Source organism: Amphiura filiformis, chromosome 4 (assembly GCF_039555335.1).
Source record: "Amphiura filiformis chromosome 4, Afil_fr2py, whole genome shotgun sequence".
Taxonomy (NCBI): domain Eukaryota; kingdom Metazoa; phylum Echinodermata; class Ophiuroidea; order Amphilepidida; family Amphiuridae; genus Amphiura; species Amphiura filiformis.
Window position 1 is genome coordinate 35,012,987 of NC_092631.1, and position 21,336 is coordinate 35,034,322.

Sequence of the window (21,336 nt, forward strand, 5' to 3'; positions counted from 1 at the left end):
AAAAAGTAAAAAGTTTGTGTAGCCTTATTTGTTATACACATCAGGACCAATTTATAGCCCTTATTTGGCCCTTATTTCCCCAAATTGACCAAATAATAAAAATTGACTTTCATTGCCAGTTAGAACTAACTAAAGGATTAGGAATTAGCCATAGCTTTCATTTGGCAAAACAGGATAATAACTCCAAACAAATTAGTCTTGTATTGTTCTGGAATAGGGAGTAGTTTGTAATCATTGAGCGATTTAAATCTACCAAACAAATGACGTAGAATTTTGCATTTCCACTATTGGTTATCTGGAATACAATTTTTACACATGGGTATTTCCACAGTAATGAGACCCCCCTAGGTTTTGTTGCCCTAATTTTTGTTCCTTATTTATTTTCATAGTTTAATTTAGGCCATTGTTAAGGAGATAAGTAAGGAGATAGCGAGCAAAAATTCAATGCCCTACCTACATTTTGATAATTTTCAAATGGGGAAAATAACGGTTATAACACAATAACGGTTGTAACATGTGACTTTTGACGCACAACAGATAAAAGGTTATATTTTGAAAAGTTGACCCTGTATGGTTTGTGCTATGGTTTTCCTAGGTTAACATTATTGATTCCTTCAATACAAACCAAGTGTATGTACTCTGTGATCCATATCAGGGTTAGGATGTGGGTACAAAGTCATAAGGTTGCAATGTGCGTCAATGTTACAACCGTTAAAATGTTACAACCGTTACAACATTAAATGTTATGAAACATTAACAATGAATGATATTTCATCGTTTTATCCAGGTTTGTTATAATAAGAGGACCTATGACAATCATAAGACAAAACCTTACTGTGATTATTTGGCTCATTTTGTAAGTTATATGTCATTTTGACATGTGCGTGAACCATGGACGCACAGAAATATGCCACCTTTGTGCGTCAAGAGATCTCCTGAACTATATATTATACAAAGAAGTGAGTATCTCATAATTTTCATAACCAACTTTATTATGACACCTTGGATAATATGAAAAAAAATGAAATATTGTTGGTTTTTTTTAGTTTCATGACATTTTGTCTTAAATTGTAACGGTTATAACATTGACGCACGTTACAACCGTTACGACATTGTAACCCATCTCCTAGCCATGGTATGGATCAAACAGTGCCTCCACCTGGTTTACTATCATTATGAAGCAATCAATGGTGTTAACCTAAGAAAATTAAACCAAAGACCATACATAGTCAATTTTTCAACGCTCAGTCTTTTATTCATTTTTCGTCCTCTAGTGCGTCAAGAACTGTCATATAATAGGGTTTAAATGGACAAATTTTTCAAAATTGAGGTAGGATATTGAACTTTTGCTCGCTATCTCCTTACTCATGAAGATTAACAATGGCCATAATTAAAATCTGAAAGTAAATAGGAAAAAAGATTAGGGCAAAATAACCAAAAGGGGCCTCATTACTGTGGAAACACCCACATAGCCTAACTCAATGCAAATATATACACCCAAAATGCAAAATTACACACCCAAAATAGCAAATTCCTTGAGACATATGTAATTGACCGTTCACAAACAATTGTTAGGAGGCCTGATGCAAAATGAGGGGGGGGGGCCTTAAAAGTTTTGACCCTCCTAAGGGGGGGGGCCTGAAAAAAATGACCACAAATTTTCCCGGGAAAATTGAGGTTATATGTTTTTCTATGGGGTTGACCCATAATTTTCATGTCAAAAATGGGGGCCCCTGAAATTTTTGAGATCTGAAAAGGGGGCCCCGTAATATTTTCGCGATGAAATTTTTTTTGCATCAGTCCCCCCTAACAAGTGTTTGTGAACGGTCCCTTATTAACCATCGTCCTGCTGAGCTACTTTTTGTAACACAAACTATGAAGAGGAGGTTGTTGCGACCCCACTAATTATAAACGTCATATACCATTATATTTGTATAGAAATGGATACCCTCTATCCAGTAGGGCTATAGGTTTTAAGAAATAGTTGCAAAATGTTGAGATTTTTCGATGTAGGTCCATTAGTCCTACTGATAATAGGTCTTGTAAGTTGTATGGAAGGGTAGGTTGCATGGGGGTGGTTTATGGATCTTAGGCAAAAAGTACATAATTATAGGTAAGTTCTGATATCATAGTTGAGGGGATCTACAATCTTGGAAATAGGTCTTGGAACGCTCGCATGTAAATAACGGAAAACTGTCACCCACCTTTCCCCCATGCAATGTTGTGAAATGCGAATGTCTTCAGCGGTTTCCCAATGTGTCCAACATTGATTGATGGGGAGGGGAGAATGGTAAATTATTGTTGTAGATGTCATGTTTGTTCCCAAGCACAATAATATATACGTCATTTCCATGATTATTAGAAATTCTGCACGGAATTTACGGCAGAGTGTGCAAAACGTTCCAAGTACTTATTTCCAGGATTGTAGATATTGATTATAACTATATTGTCTCTTAATGAGTGGAGAATGAAAGGAGATGGGTTCGGAAGTATGGGTGACACTAGAGACCATCGCTTTTCAAAAATGGAGGTGGCTCTGAAAAGAGCAGTTGGGTTGTAAGTATTTATCTAATATCTTCTCGCCTGTTGAGTTTGTTGTGGTCCGTTAAACAGTGGAGCTTCTTGTTCTGCCTTACTGGTAACGCTGAGAAAGAGGCCGATAGTTCGTTCTTGTTGTTTGACATCGGCTATCACCTGTTTGATAGTGGTTCTTGGGGTGTTTCTATGTTCTTCCAGGCGGAGATCTAAACTCGAGACGACATCTGGGAGGTATTTCACAACCTTTTTAATCAGTCTATTTTTCGTATTTGGTTGTAGCTTTTGTCAACTCCTCGTGGAACGCTTTTAGGAAAGAAATTGTCCCTGGTAGCATTCATGGCATTGGCGGGTTTTGTAGTCTGGATAGCCAAATCGGTTTTTAAGAGATTGGTCTAGTTACAGATGGGTTCCACGTATGAGATGTCTGCTACGTTCTCTGATTTGTTAGAGAGACAAGCCAGTTATCTGTTGTCAAGCGTGCAGTATTTCTGTAAGATGATTCACCAGGTTCATCACTCCGTCGAGGTGTTGGTTTTGGCAGATCTCCGTCGGCGTTTAGTAGATGATCAACTATATAGTTCATTCTCTTCTGGATTCATGTTGGGTGGTTGATGTACGATTCAACAACTCATCCTATACCTTTGTACAGGAGGCAACCGTTGTTAATCCGTAATGAATCCACACTTTTACTGTAGTGTAATGCGATCGAGACAACGCGTTACGCGAGAGCGAGTAAAATTCGTCATGCCTGGAATTTGTGTGCGCTACATGTTGTTTTCATTATTTTGGAGGAAGCGGCTAAACATTGCCCTTTTATTCGGTAGTTCTTTTGCTGTATGAACAGAAAACGTGTAAGTGGCATTCATACATACGCGCTATATAACGGCGCGCGTGATTGGTCGAGAGCCGGGCATAAACAACGTTTATGCCCGGTGGCCCGGATGTGCGATCACGGGGTAGGAAAAACGAAGGAAATTCGTGGTTTTTAATGATGTTAATTGTTATGTTTTGTTATTATTTTGATGAAATAAGAATCACAAAATGTTTTGGTATGTATGAACGGGGTTCATTCATATATTTTCATGACTAAACAACCGTTTAGTCATGATCGTTAGCTTTTTTACGTTGTTGAAAGGGTAAAGCTGCCCGAGCGAAGTAAACTGCGCAGACGACGCGGACGCATCGTTGTTAATCGGTGATGAACAACGGTGAAACATGATTGAATCCCTAAATACAAAATGAATGGAAGTTTGTAATGTGTTATGCTTTTTAAAGCAAAGCGATTACCTCCTGTTGAGCAGATGAATTTTCCACCAAAATGGCTAGGGTTCTATGATTGGTTGGTTGTATTTTATCGCCACGCGAATATACCGGACGTGTGTGAATTTTTTACTCAATTGTTTTGGTTCACAGATGTTTCTTATTTCAATTGTGTGACTGTTGGCTGGTACAAGGTGTCCCAGAATGATGTATACCGTGTTTGAACAAAATATCAAAAATATATAGTCAACAGTGTATCTAACCTTCATAAGTGCAATGCAATGCCACACATGTCTCCTACTTATTCTGTGACTTTCATGGAAATAGCTTGATTCGTTTTGGCGCGACATTGCTATTACTGAAAAGGACGAAAACGGCATGTGTGTAATTTACAGTGTAAAGGCATCATAACACATGAATCCTTTATCACCATCGCCCAGCCGCACTGTGCAATATATTGGAGAAATCCTACATTCCTTTATAGGAAATACACCAAATTTGGCACAGATGTAGAGCTTGCAATGCTAAATAATTCTTGATATGGGATTAAGTGAAACACTTCAATATGACATCAGATATTTAGGTTGAAATACATACTTTTTATGTGAATTTTACCCCAATTTTTACCCCAAAATTTCATTATTACAGAGGATATAACTTCCTCAAGCATAAATTTTAATCTTATTCGTCACGTAGTTGTGGGTTTGCCAATATACTGTGGACATAAATACATGTTGTGATACTAAGGACGAACCTTCTCTATACTTTTATGAAAAATCCATCTCTGCCGGCATTTCAAATGATAACACTCACACACCTTAATAATTGGCTTCAAAACTGCCGCCAAAGAAAGAATAGTTAAAAGGTCACTCAAGCTTAATAACATCAATGATTGCTTCGTAACATCATAAATGAACGATAGATATCGACTATTTAGTAGAAGTAAGAACAAGACACAACAAATATATTGCATAACATTTTCCAAATAAAATAAAAAATTCCATCTTTCCCGGTATAAATCATTCTGGGACACCCTGTACCTTATACACTGAAATAAGAGTAAGTTAAGGCTGTTTTTGTGTGGAATTGGAGTATTAATCATTAGATGATTTTGACGAGCAAGATTAAGCAGATAAATAATGAAGCTTGTCGTTTTATTTAAATAGAGGAGTTGGTGGAAGATAGGTTTAGTATGTAATATAGATCTATAAGTATACGTGCATGATTGTTGAGTCGAACAAAGTAAGTATAATTATATCCGATTTAAGGTTATTAACAATTTTAAACTGTTGTGATTTGGTAGTTCACAACATCTTACGAATGGTAGTGAGCTTTGGCAAAAACTGCATTGCTCAATTCATACCGAGCGTGTAGAAGAATTAAAATATCACAGATATACTTTTATAGGTGATGCGGTTCTTGAGTTACGTTTTAAAGAGGGCTGAAACAACAACACTTTTGTAAAACTTACATAACTCATTTACCAACAATAAATTAAGCAAGTTTGCAAAGTATACGATTTGTAGAATGAACTTTTGCAAAACATCAAGGTGTTATTTTTCAATAATATATTGATCTAGACAATGAAAATCGATTTTTAGGATGCTTCGACCAACAATACCTCGTCTACCCTTAATGAAGAACATGAAGTAGTTTTTAATAGAAAAGCAAAAATGAAAAAAGATTAAAAAAAGATCAAATGTAATGTAAGAGCTAGCTATGGTTTGTGCGTGCTTGTGTTTAGAGAAGTTCAGATCCCGGGGTTAGAGGAGATTGGCGGCAAATTCGGAATCTTCCTCAGTGAGCTTCTGTTGCGTGATTGGTAAAAAACAACTTGTAATATTGAAAGTTTAAGCCGGTTTTCTCCCGTGAGGGTAAGCGCTTGCCTAGGTATCGGATTGGGATCTTATAAATGTAAAGGGAGATTGGCGGCAAATTCGGTATGTTTTACTCAGTGAGCTTCTGTTACGTGATTGGTTGATTAGTTTAGTTCCAAGGTTTCTTGCCATGAACATCAAGCTCCATCTTCGTTTTCTTGAGTATTCTAAGGGACAAGGACGGTAGTGATTCTCTTCATATTGGAGTAGCCTATCTCAATGGCTCCAAAATTTTTCATCATGGGCCAAAGAGCGGAAAAGGAAGTTTTACTTCCCAACGGTCAATAGGCTGGTGTTGAACATGTCATCATTGGTCAACCTTCCAACACTGGCCAACATGTTCCAGATCAGAGGCGAACTACTGCATATTGGTAGATCTCGGCTGCTGTGTGTCCAGAAATAGGCTGAAACAGGGCTGATCACCCGTAAAGCTGCTGGGACTAATAATTCCCTGCAACTCAATGATTACGAAAACTATAAGCAAATCTCCAAAAACTCCGAGGGTAGATGAGCGGCAGTCTACTGTTGACTCCATGACGGACCAGCGGGAACTCGGCACACCATCACGAACTGTTGGCCCTGATTATTGTCGCCTGTCTACCTTCAAACCTCTTGTAATATCTACTTATAATGTCCGTACTATTAATCAACAAGGGAAAATCCATCAGCTATTCATGGGCTGTGCTGATGCAGGTATTGACATTGCCGGAATTCAAGAACATCGTCTAATTACACCAAGCCCAACTGATGAACTTTGGTCAGACGATAGGAACTGGGTTATAGTATACAGTTCTGCTACCAAGCAAAGGCATGGAGGAGTGGGTCTGGTCTTGTCCAAGCATGTTCACAGATGTCTTAAGAGTGTTGAAGCTGTTTCCGAGAGGATACTATTTGTAACATTCCATAGTAAACCTCAGCTTAGCATCACTGTTGTATATGCTCCCACTGAGTGCTCAACATCTTCTGACAAGGAGGATTTCTATTCATCTCTATCTGACCACTTGGATTGTATGAAAATGCACGACATCCATCTCATCCTCTGTGATTTTAATGCCAGAATAGGAACAGATAGTCATCTTTCCCATCCATGGGTGCTACCATGATTCAACCAATGACAATGGTGAGCGTCTGGTCAACATTTGCCAGGAGTACAACCTCAGACCGGCCCAAATGAGATTCCTCCAACCCAGAAGTCGTCTATGGACTTGGACCCATCCAGCTGGATCAACCCATGCACAGTTAGACCACATTCTAATAAACAGCAAGTGGGTAAATTCTCTCCGCAACTGTCGAGCATACAATTCTGTAGAAGTGGACTCCGATCATCGTATTGTGAGCGTCCGTCTAGCTGCCAGTTTGCGAACAAGCAAAGGAAAACCTTGCAAGAGACCAAAATTCAATTGGAAGAAGTTGCAAGACCCTGATACAAAAGAAGAATTTCAGCTGGAACTAACAAACAGATTCCAGGTCTTGAGCATGAATGATGCCACACCCATCTCTGATAGGTATGAGACCTTTGAGACAGCAGTTCGTGAAGTTGCTGAGAAAGTTATTGGAAAGCAAAAGCCATGCGGACTGCCAAGTTGGGTATCAGATGCAACCATCAGACTTAAACTTGAAAGGGATGAGGCCAAAAGCGGTACTCTATTTCAAAGTCTCGTCAATCTAGAGAAAGATGGAGGAACTTGAACACCAGCCTTAACAACTCCTATAAATCTGATGAGCTTGCTACACTCAATAAGCAGATGGAAGACCTGAAGCTGGCCAATGAAATGGGGAATTACACCACCACCTGGAAAATCATACACTCGCTTTCTGGACTCAAGGAAAGGGGTAAAAGTCACAAAGAGAGATGGATCAGCCCCAACCAGTGACCATGAACTGCTTGAGGAATGGAAGGAATATTTCAGCTCTCTCCTCAACAATGACAGTGGCACAGCAGCTTCAGAACTTCCTGCACCAGCTGTTGAAGATCTTCCTATTATCACTGAGCCCCCAACTCGTGAAGAAGTAGTCGAAGCAATAGCACCCATGAAGACCAACAAGGCAGCAGCATTGGACTGTGCTATAACTGCTGAAGCACTTCAGGGAGGAGGGGATAGCATGATTGATATGATTCTCAAATTCTGTATGGAAGTATTCTCAACGCTGACACCGCCACGTCAATGGGTCACAAATGTCATCATTCCTCTACCAAAGAAAGGCGACCTCTCTCTCATGACAAACTACCGTGGTATCTCGCTTATGTCCATTGCCGCAAAAGTGTACAACAAAATCCTTCTGAACAGGATTCGACCTCACATTGACCCCTTACTGAGAAGCAACCAGGCTGGCTTTAGATCAGGTCGAAGCTGTGCTCAGCAAATACACATTTTGAGGAGGATCATGGAAGGCTTCAAGGAGTACCAACTTCCCTTGACAGTCACTTTTGTGGACTTCAAAAAGCCTTCGACTCCATCAACAGGTCCGTCATGTTCTCAGTGCTGCGGCATTATGGAATACCAAAGGTTGTGGTCAATGCCATCCAGGTGCTCTACAAGGACTCCAATAGTGCCGTTATGGTAGATGGAAGTATCTCAGAGCCTTTCCAAGTAACAACTGGAGTGCTTCAGGGTGATGTGTTGGCACCATTCCTGTTCATTATCCTGGTAGACTACCTCCTGAAGAAATCAACTTCTGGAATTGATGCTGGAATTGTTACCTACCCACGTCGGTCAAGCAGGTATCCTGCTAGGATGCTGAATGACCTGGACTTTGCTGATGATATTACCTTGTTGGAATCTTCTATAGCCCGGGCCCAGTCACAACTTACTAGGACTGCAACAGCAGCAGCAGATCTAGGCCTTGTCATCAGCGCACCTAAGACAGAATATATGACTGCAAACTGTAACACTCAGCCAGCACTTGAAGTCTATGGTAGTACCATCAACCATGTCACAGACTTCAAGTACTTGGGTTCCAAGATGGGCTCTAGCGTTGGAGACCTAAAAAGAAGAAAAGCACTAGCCTGGGCCGCTTTCTGGAAACTGGAACGCCTTTGGAGAAGCCCATCCCTGCCAATCGAAACAAAAATCAAGCTGTTTGAGACAACTTGTGTCACTATCCTCCTGTACGGGTGCGAGTCATTGGTAATCACCAAGGACATGGAAAACAAGATCAATGCCTTTGCAACATCTTGCTACAGAGTCATGTTAAACATGAAGCGTGTGGATCGGATCCCAAATGAAACCATCTACAATCTGACCAACACCACTCCACTGGTTGCCAGAGTCAAAAAAAAATGTGAAAATGTCCCAAAGCACAAATAGTGTGCAAAATATATTGAGGTTCAGTTCTATATTCTCCACCTCATTCAATTTTACTAAGGGCTTTATTTAGTCTTCGATCTTTTGCACTGACATCTCTTTCTTTCTAATCACGTTTCGGTCTTCCGAGAAAAGCCTTTTCTACACCAACTGTAGGTCCTTCTACCAATAGTGATAAAACATATGCGCATGCGTAGGATGCAACCATATTTGCAATAAACCGGTAGCTCTGTGGTAAAAAGAAACAGACAAATCAGTGTCAGGTTGTTTGGAAAAAGAAGGATACTGTTTGCAGTGACCTACACATTTAATACAATCAAAACAAACTTTGGACCAAAATCTACATTCGTCATCTTTTTTAAATCTTTTTAATACTTTTTAGTCTATTCTGGTTAGTATTTGAAACTAAAACATTACAATGCATTGTTTTACCTGTTGGCACATCAAGCTGTCTTTCTTCAGAAGCCAAGTTTTTTACAGTTAAACAAATTGTCACGTCGGGTGTCTCCAGCGTTAATAAGATTCGTCAATCTAGGTAGTGGAATAATCTTGTATGTGTTTGTTTTTTGTTTGTTTTTTCTGTGTTTTTTGTTTCGTTTTTTGTTTTACAACAATCCATATTAAAATAGGTAAGTTTTCCCATTCTAATAACCAATAATTGTTAACTTGGGATGCTGTATTTCATCGGACAACAACCAGCATCACATCTGGATTTATGGATTACCAAAATACACTACTACCTATAACTCTTTAAAACAATACTGACCATTTCCACGTAGGTGAAATGCAACAGGGCTTTCTTGGTCAAGATAACCAGGAGGATGATTATTTCATGTACCAAATACGCAGCAAAATTCAGTTTGGCTAAAGGAATCCAGAAATTCCACGACAAGAAACTGTTGATATAACCTTAAAAAAAGGATTTGAAAAACAACATAATTATTTATTAGAACACATTATCTGTAAATTTGGAGAAATAAAATATGATTCCGTTGGTGACCGACCGACCGACCCATACATTTGTAAACCGGGTAACGTATATATTTGTTTTTCCTCTACAAAGGATGAACCATTATAGAAATTCTATACTTGTATGTGTGGGGGGGTTGTGAATGGGTATAGGGTGTAAAGGTTCTGGTATGCGGGTATTTGTCTAATATCTGATTCTGATTAGTGTTGAAGTGTTTTATTTCTCTGACCCAATAAAAGTATAAATGAAAGATATGACACTAATATAATGATCAGCTTTACTTTTAAATTTTATTTTATTGATAAATTGTAACAACCGACCGATTAGACTTCAAAAGTCTGTCTGCCTGTTCGCAGAACTCCCTATATAAAAAATTTATTGGTGATTTAAGGGATCTAAAATGAGCGTTTATTGCGTTTCGACAGTATTTTTTGTGGGACATGAGAGCACCTCAGACCTATCGAATTGCATTCTGAATACAAAGAATGTCTTTCTGATATCAAATAATTTTCATTTTTTGAAAATCACAATATAATACAAATTTTATGACAAATTATAAAAATTTGATATTTTTCAAATTTTTGATATATAACAGTCCTCGAAGTAAATTATATAAATCTAATGATATATTTTAAAGTGTATGTAGCAGGAGGAAAAGCCGACGGTCAATTGAAAATTTTGACCTTTCATATTGAAGATATGGATTTTTTTCCCAAAAAGACCTTATTTTTGTTTGGTGTTTTGGGGGAAAAAATCCATATCTTCAATACGAAAGGTCAAAATTTTCAATTGATCGTCGGCTTTTTATCCCACCTACATACACTTTAAGTATAAATCATCAGATTTATAAAGTTTACTTCAAGTACTGTTAAATATCAAAAATATCAATTTTAATGATTTGCCATAAAATGTGTATTAAATTGCGAATTTCAAAAATCAAAATTATTTGATATCAGAATGACATTCTTCGTATTCAGAATTCAATTCGATATGTCTGATGTGCTCTAATGTCCCAAAATAAATACTGTCCAAACGTTCATACCCCAGCCCTTAACGTGCGCTACACCTGAGTACCAGAACACTTCAACAATTATACCGCTGCTTTTAGGTTATATCAGAATGATTTCCACTTCACCAAGTCCGCAACTGATGCGCAGGTACTCTCAGCCGACTTAGATTGTGATTAACCCCAGCAACACCTGAATGGAGTGAATCAATTGCGAATTAAGCCATCTTAAAATCTTACAATTGCATTATCTCAACATTCGTAAGGGGTATGGGGCTCAAACTCAGTGACAACAAATCTCATGACCAGGGAAACATTTTACAGGGGTCAGATCAAAGGTCATGCAGAGGTCAAATTTAAGAAATGCATTTGCTGTACATCTGTAATTGGTACGGGACTCAAACTCTGTGACAACAAACTTAATGACCAGGGGAATATTTTGGAACACTTTGCAGGGGTCAGGTCAAAGGTTATCTTGGGTCAAATCTTACAATTTCCTTTTCTGGACATCTGTAAGGGATATGGGGCTCAAACTCAGTGACAACAGATCTCATGACCAGGGGAACATTTTGTAGGGCTCAGGTCAAAGGTCAAATTTTAGCAATGGATTTTTTGGACATCTGTAAGGGGTACGAGGCTCAAACTCGGTGACAACAAACTTAATGACCAGGGGGAATATGTTGGAACACTTTACAGGGTCAGGTCAAAGGTTATCTGGGGTCAAATCTTATACCGTACTTTCATTGTCTGTAAGGGGTATGGGGGCTTAATTTCGGTGACAACAAACCTCGTGACCCGGGAAACATTAAGGTCAAAGATCAGGTCAAACGGCCATTAAAGGGTTACATGCCTTGCGATTGTCTGTGCTCTGTGAGCGCAAATTATCTCTAGTTGCCATTTTTTTTTGGAACATTGATTTCATAGATTTGCTTCAGGCCGATTTCTGTACCAGATTATAGGCATGTCATAAATATCCCAAAATTACATTCTTGCTATTCAATTTTGATATCTGTACCTCCGAAATATAAGTTACAAGTCCTAATAAACGTACATTTTTGACTGAAATTGCACGTTCCAAAAAATATTCTTAAATTGTCTTTATTGTTTGTTTTATTATTTTGAATCAAAATGTTTACTTTGTAAGACATTCTGACATTGCATTACATGCACATATAACCTTTAAAGCAACATAATGGACCAATATTTACGAAATGATCTTTTTATTAACCTCGGCGCTCCAAATTCGGCATATTTGTAGTAACTCCGTAATTTTGATACAATATTATTGTTATTTTTTTTAAGTTGTTTAACAAGGTCAAAAATTCATTTAAATGTTACTTGTGTTTCCCCAGTTTGTTAACATCTTGGGCTGGACTGTATCAGCGGCTTTAGCATGTACCATAATCTATGGACTTCAAGCTACCGGACCAGATACGGAGCAGTGGCTTTCCATTGTTTACAACTGTCTAAGTAGATTTACTTTTGCTGTTGCCGTATCGTGGGTTATGTTTGCGTGTATAACAGGCAACGGTGGTACGTTGATGATAAAATTATAACATTCCGTATAGAGTGGGAATAAACTTGTTAAAATACAGTGGCGTAACTAGGGTTGGTAGCGCCCGGGGCAAGAAACAAAATTGGCGTCCCTACCCCCACCCGAGAATATCTTAAACGCCCCCCAATTCTTGACACAATTGCGCCCGGAGCATGTTGCCCCCCTGTTCCCTAGTTACGCCACTGTTAAAATATTTATTAAGTATCTCCAAGCATTAATGTACATGTATTTCGCTCAAGCAACGTAATTCTGATCATCATTATATAAGGGTCATATTTTTATCGTGTTCAATTATACTTTAGTTAGTTCAGATATAGAAATAAAGCGTGCTTTTATTAACTACAGACTTAAATGATCTGATATTTGAAATTTGCCCACGCACAAACACCCTCTCACCCTACACTACACTGCCCTCACCACATACACACAAACCTACCATTTTCAATAGGCTTGGCATTCCTTTGTAGAAGAAAAACAAATACGTTACGCAGGTAACTTTTTGGTCGGGCGGTCACTAAACAATGATATCTTTTTTCATCGCCAACGGAATGATAATTTATATATCAAATTTTGTACGGTATTTTTTCTAATAATTATGTAATTTTTAACGCTTTTCAGGTTATGTCAACAGTTTCTTATCGTGGACTTTCTGGACTTCATTAGCCAAACTATCGTTTGGTGCGTATTTGGTACATCCAATAATCATCTACCAGGTTATCTTGACCAAGAAAGCCCTATTGCATTTCACTTACGTGGAAATGGTCAGTATTGTTTTTAAGAGTATAACTATATATATAAGCCAGCCAATATATGAAGTAGCATTATAGGTATTATATCATGAATACAGTGATTTTAGCCGTGTGATAGTTTTTATTATATCACTCATACATAAATTCTAGACAGTTCATTGGTTGATTACCATTTATCATTTTTACCATCACCCTCTCCGTGTGATAGTCTTTACCATCATAGTGTTCTGCCGTAGTGCGCCTGCGCCAAGCCGTGCGCTGACTCTTAGACTCCCCAAAAATGTGAAGTATATCACGGCAAAACAGGTGTTATGTTGATGAAAAATGTATTTCCTACCTTAAATAGTATTTTAGTAATATAATTTATGCGTGAGTGATATAAAACAAATATGAACTGTCTTCAATTCGTGTAATGGTCGAAATATAATCACTCGGTGAAAGATGTATTGTTCCATTCCACTTCCACTCGCCGTTCCGAATCCATCTTTCACCGAGTGCTTATATTTCGACCATCACACTCATAGACAGTTAATATTTGTATACTATCGCATGGCATGAAAATAAACCATGTGATATCATGATATAAAACAAATATTACATGCCAATATTCGTGTAATAGTAAATATATATCATTTGGTCAAATTTTGACTGATCTATTTTACTGCATGGTTTTTGAATCTTTAAGAATTTTTTTATTTTACTGCCGATATTTCAAGTTATGCACCACTTTCCATAGGGCCTATTTTTATTGAGACACCCTGTACATTATTTGTAGAGGTCACACCTCAATATGGTGAGAGCACTGTGTATTGTGTATAGGAAAATGAACAGTAACTGCAGTATGATCAATTCAATGTAAATATTTTGATGGATGGCCACAGAATAAAGTAGAAGTGCCTCCAGACAGATTTTTGAGCAATGGGGATTGGGCCATGTGCCTTCATCTGTCCGGTCGAGGGCATGTGGCTGCTTGGAGACTAGGCGGGAACATCTATTCGTGTTCGCTATCTGGCACCCCAACTAGCCTGGAGACACTGCTTGTACCTTGTCAATCAGAATTTTATTCATTAAGGTTATAGCTTTAAACAAATGCATGGGTAAGCCATGCTAACATATTGCAATAAAACATGCATAACACAGACCTCGTGTAATTTGCCGCACATATTTTGTTTTCAACAACATAAGTGAATCATACTGTTCTTTCATAATGCCCAGTCAGATCTTTGTTATTCTCTGAATGCACATGCAGCATGATGCAGTATAAAAATGGAGAGCGGATGACTGCTTGTCGATTCTTGCTTTCATCGAGAGTCGAACCCTGCACCTCATGCACCAGATCCAAATGCGTTTGTAAATTATACCCAGTTTACTAATTTGGATACAAAATAATACTTACTTTTCAGAGCGTACACTTGAGCCGCTTCAAAATCAACAAAAAATCTCGTGACGTCATTATAACATTGCAGTGAAATATTCCCCAAAGGTGTTTCGGTCATTCCATCTAACCGTTCATTTACGACTTTGCCTTCTTTGTATTCCCTGGATTTGACGAGCAACCAATCGCGGATATAATTTTGCCGTTTCCCGTCTATTTCTGCTTGAATACCTTCCAGATTCGTAGGATCTTCGAGCAACTTGTTTATATCGATTTTATCATAATCAAAACTGGTGAAAATATCAGCTTGGTTAACATATTCCCCATTCGCAAAGCCTGGTATACGCTTTCGAGGTATTTCTACTTGGTGACCATGATTTTGGTGCGTGGCGAACACACCTGTGGCTAACATCACCATGAGTAACATTTTAAGAGCCATCGTCGCCGCCATATTGATAAAAAAAACTAGTTGCGAATGAGAACTAATTGAAAAAAAATCCCCGATGTTATATGTATGTATAATTACTCAGATGTTTGGTTACATTATCTATAGACAATTGCGTAAATTCTATTTTAAGTGATATCTTATCAATCATGGTTATCAAGGCATTGCCAATAAGTCTTACACCCTGCGCATTCTTTTGCGTACAGCTATAGAGGGCAAGAGGATACACCTTGTCATGGTAAAAAAAAACTATTTAAAGAAATCAAAGACGTCTTTGATTAAACATTTCAGTATAATGAATGGATGACGTAATTTTAACCAATGATGAAAAAAATATATTTTTGTGATCCATCTAAAAACAAACCTTTTATATCAATTTTACATATTTAAATTACATTCAAACCCTTCCATACATGTTGATGCTATACTGTTCCAAATTAAACACTCCAAAGAGAGAATGTGGTCACATTGTATTGTTGAAATATCTTTTTTTTGACTCCAAATGATAATTTTATTGGTTGTCTATTTTCCGGGCAACTTGCACAAAACATTTAGGCTAGTCAAACTTAGGCTAGTCAAACTAAAACATCACCCACCACTAATTGCAACAAAATCCATTTCGCATGCGTCCATCTCCCAAAAGCTCACCCAAAAACATATCAACATATCAAAAGTCCCCAAAAATCCAAGTAGTGGAATAGTGCCTAATTTGCATAAATCCAAATTGACCGCTTATGCAGGGGGTCAAATCTTGCTTTAAAAAACCATACCAATGTATTGCTCTCGTCATAAGGATACAGAAAGAGTAGTTTGGCCTATTTCCGATGTACATTTCTCGAGTATAGGGGAAAAGTTCAAATGACAATCGTGTAAAAAAACAGAATTTTGAACAATATTGAGGGCGTCCTCCTCAGCAAATGTTACAATATGGCTTTAAGCCGAAATGACAAGATAACGTGAAAGAAACCACACTGACTATTATGGGTGTTCAACATAGAGTTCTATTGGGGGACTTAATGTTTGAATTATGACATTATGTCAAAATTTCAGTTTTCAGTCAGGCGTAATTTGGAACATGTGTTAACATAAGAAATGAAACAAAAATATTATAAGATCGTATATTATGGCTTTAAGTTGCCTATTTTATGCTGGATGAACCATGCTGGACGACCCCCCCTCGGGTTGTAATAGGGCTAATAAGGTAGCATTTCATGAATCATGACATAGGCGAAGTTTTGAATCTGTACCTTCTATCGATTTTAGTTTCATAAATTGGTTATTTCTGCGTCATTTGCCGTCGCTGATATCTCTAATTAACGAAAACATTCTTGCTGTCATAATGGTCACTTTGATTTTAGAAATCATCAAATCAACAAACACTTTGGTTATAAGATTATGATTCATGAACTGCAGCCTTATTTATTTTCCTGACTGTAGTAAAGAGTACCCTAGGCCCTACCCCATATGAATAACAAAAATGCGATTAATTAGTCGAAGTAAGTAATTCACACATTGAAGAATTATCATCGTTGAGGGTGTCATACGGAATACTATAATACGTTTCTCAGTTTCGCACTTTTGTATCTTGCGAAACGGGCAGACTTGTAGTACCCGTACCCGTACTTGTACCCGTACCCGTACTCGAGCCCAAATTTCCGTACTATTTTGACTTCGGTCCCGTTCCAGTACCCGTACCCGTACTCATGGACTAGGACCCGTACCTGTACCCGTACTCATGTGGCCTGGGACCCGTACCCGTACTCATGGTCCGGGACCTGTACCCGTACCCATTGGGTACGGGTACCATACAGTACATGGCTACACAAATGCAGGAAAGTGAGAATAGAATACTCTCACTTCCCAGATGCATGTTAACTCCACTCATGAATCCCCGCACGAGTCCTCTGATCATAATCAGAACAAATGGATTACATCATGGATGGGGTTTGGGTAGGGAGCAACGCTTGGATCCAGATAGAAAGAGCTATAGCAAGTGCCCTTAATTTTATTTTAGCCTGGTCCAGGGCCCTGAAAAGGTAAATCCAGCCCTGGCTACACAAAATGTACATGAATGCTGCACACATGTAGATCTACATTGTAACAGCCTGTGCACACTGCCACCCATATATGCATGATACATGTCTTATTCACACAATGACTGATCAATACAGAACAAACTGGGTTTTGTTATCATGTTAAAATACCATTATTATAGCTTTTATTAATCATTTTGATATTCATCATCGAAATACACTCCACTGCACACATGTAGAGCCGAGTTGAGCCTTAAAATGTTTGATTCGGAGCCGAGTCCGAGTCCAGCAAAAAGTGGACTTGAGTCCGAGTTCAGACAAATCACTGCTAAATATATGTCAAAATTAGTATTGCAGTCTGGGTGTCCATACATAGACATAGTTTTTCACTTGCATCCCAAAATATCCCACCCTTAGGCTATATAGATTCACTATGACCACCAATATTTAATCTCTTTTTGTACTTGTTTAATTAATTTGTTTATACCCATTCCCATAATAGGACACATAAAAGTACTTGAAGTCCCAATTTCTATACCCGTACCCATGGCCCGTACCCGTACCCGTACCCATACTGACCCACCCGTACCTGTACTCGAGTCCCAATTTCCGTACCCATACCCGTACCCGTATCCATGGCATCGGACCCGTACCTGTACCCGTACTCGTACCCTATTTTGGGTTCGGACCCGTACCCGTACACATGGCAAGGGACCCGTACCGGTACCCGTACCCATGACCTGGGACCCGTACCCGTACCCATGGCCTGGGACCCGTACCCGTACTCATGGTCCGGGACCCGTACCCGCACCCGTATCCGTACCCGTACTCGTGGCGGGTCCCAATGCTACAAGTCTGGCGCTACAACAGGATCATAACATGTTTGATTAACAAACAGTTTCTGCCGACAAAACTAAGACAATGTTATTGAAATCATCACGATGCAAAACAAATAACAGGGAACAAATAATTTTCAGTGTCTATATTATTAACTTTCTCCTCTACATTCAATTTAGTCTTTTGCACAAGCATTTTTTTCTTTCGTATCACGTGAGTCACGTGACAGTCTCCCGAGCAAAGCTTTCTCTAAACCAACTGTAGGTCCTTCTACCAATAGTGATAAAACGTATGCGCATGCGTAGGATGCAACCATATTTGCGATAAACCAGTAGCTCTGCGGTAATAAAATGAAATAAAATTCATCGTTAGTTTGTTTTGAAAAAAGAAAAGATTATTGGCAGTAACCTACCAATTTAATACAATCAAAAACAAAACTTAAAATATTATCAGAAATTAATTCAAGCACAAATTAATTAAATAACTAATACAGGGTGTCCCAGAATGATTTATACCGGGAAAGTTGAAGGGCATTACTATTGGTAGTTTTGTTTTAAATTCTAAAATTTACATATATTTAGCTTTCTTGGGAATTTTAGAATTTAGAAATTGGACGTTTCTAATAGAAGTTACAGGATATTGCGTAAAAATGGTGAATTCCAAGTTTTGACAAAACTACCGTTCAGCTCAAAGTTATTTGGAAAATGTTATGCATTATATTTGTTTGTCCTGTTCTATCTACTAAATAGTCCATACCTATCTACTAAATAGTCCATACCTATCGATTATTTATGATGTTACGAAGCAATACTTGTATGAATAAAGGGTTTGTTACGCTTGAGTTTGAAGACAATTATTGAGGTGTGTGAGTTTCATCATTTGAAATGCCAGCAGAGATGGATCGTATAGAGAAGGTAAACCCACAGCGTTGTAAGCTCTACATCTGTGCCAAATTTGGTGTATTTCATATTTGAAAAAATACATTGCACAGTGCGGCTGGACGATGATGATAAAGGATCCATGTGTTAATGAAGCCTGTTGCGCTGTAAATTACACACATACAGTTTTGGTCCATTTTCAGTAATAGCAAAGTCACGCCAAAACGAATCAAGCTTTTTCCATGAAAGTCACAGAATAGGTAGGAGACATGTGTGTCATTGTATTGCATTAATTAAAATTAGATACACTGTTGACTATATATTTTTGATATTTTGTTCAAACACGGTATAAATCATTCTGGGACACCCTGTACATCTTGACCGGATATTTCACAAATAAAGGCAAAAACATACATTATTCATTCAATTAAAAAAAAATACTTTTAAACATCGCAAAAATCAAACCCTTGTTTTAACTGATAACTTTCCTGTCTTTCTTGGGGGGGGGGGTCCGGCATTCAGTAAAATCAGCCTATCTATGTAATGGTATAATCACGTGATTTTTCTTAAATAATCCATTGTAATTTGAAAGAGGTACGTCTGATCTACAGTATAATTGTTAACTTGGAATGTTGTATTCCGTCGGAAAGAACAACCAGCATCCCATGTTTATTGATGCATTACCAATGAGGTACATTCATTGGATAGTATACAAATATTACATGCCTATGAGTGTGATAGTACAAAATATATCATGAGGTCAAATTTTCACTTTTCAATTTCACGATGCGTAGCCGAGTGAAATAGATCAGTCAAAATTTGACCAAATGATATATATTTACTATTACACGAATATCATACTGCAGTTAGGCCTACTGTCCGTTTTCCTATACACAATACACAGTGCTCTCACCATTGACGCGCGACCTTTACAAATAGTGTATTGCATTTGCCTAGTTAACATCACTGTGTGAAAAATAACCGGCCAATATTTAAACTATTCTCCAAACTTCTAGCAAATATATTTCTCTAACATGACCTAAAATTACAGCTAGGTTAGATGTTCAGAAATAGTCGCACTTTCGTAGAATATGAGTGAGGGCAAAGCATAGCTAACTCCCCGTGTTAATTGAATGGAGATTTGACCGAATATATTGAGCTATATTGGTAACGGACCGCTCCGTTCTGAAGGATGCCACAAAAAAACGGTACAAGCTACATTTAAACTATTCTATGAAATTCTAGAAAATATAGTTTTGTAACATGTCCTAAATTTTTAGCTAATTTAGGTGTTTGGAAATAGTCGCACATTTGTGTTTTAGGAAGGATATGTAAACGACAGATAACACCAAAAATATGAAGAAATTATTTCCAAACCGTGTTAAGTCAACAATCATTATGTTGCTCATTTTCAAGAATGCTGGTTAACAAAAAGCAGGCCATTGTCTCATTTCGTGAACAAAGGTCCACATACCATTGTTTCCTCGCGTTTCCTTTATAATCAGTTACCCAACTGAAGCTGTATTATAGCACCTCATAGCGAAACCGCACATATAAAACAGACACATGTGCACAACCAGAGAAGATCCGATTTAATCAGTTGAGCTGTTTCAATGAGTGTTATCTTGGTTTAATAGCTTTTAATGGGGTTTAAGTCCTGCAAAGGTCGAGATGAATTCTACTGTAGACATGACTGCATCATGTTGGCATGTAATATTTGTTTTATATCATGATATCACATGGTTTCTTTTCATGCCATGTAATATAGTATACAAATATTAACTGTATATGAGTGTGATGGTCGAAATATAATCACGAGGTGAAAGATGGATTGTTCCATTCCACGAGCCGGAACGGCGAGTGGAATGGAACAATACATCTTTCACCTCGTGGTTATATTTCGACCATTACACGAATTTAAGACAGTTAATATTTGTTTTATATCACTCATGCATAAATTCTATTACTAAAATACTATTTAAGGTAGGAAATACATTTTTGCATCAACATAACATTTTGGGGCCACCCCATAACTAAATCGGCGAGTCTAAGAGTCAGCGCACGGCTTGGCGCAGGCGCACTACGGCAGAGCACTATGATGGTAAAGACCTTAGATTATTAATACACAGATAGGAATTTTCCATGCCTGTGGCCTCTAAGCGTACTCGAATTCAGCTGACGCCGGTACAGCGTACAGACCTGGCGACATCGCTTATCTTACGCGAGAAGTTTCTTTTGTGTACGCTCGCGCTGTTTGCGCTATTTTGAGTTTGCTCACGCGGTACCTGACTTAGCGTCGATCCCCTGAGGCAACATGACATGTTTCCACGGTATGGTAAAGACTATCACACGGAGAGGGTGATGGTAAAAATGATAAATGGTGATCAACCAATGAACTGTCTAGAATTTATGTATGAGTGATATAATAAAACCTATCACACGGCTAAAATATTATAATGCTACTTCCTATATTGGCTGGCTTACATAAACTGAGCTCAAAAAGAAACT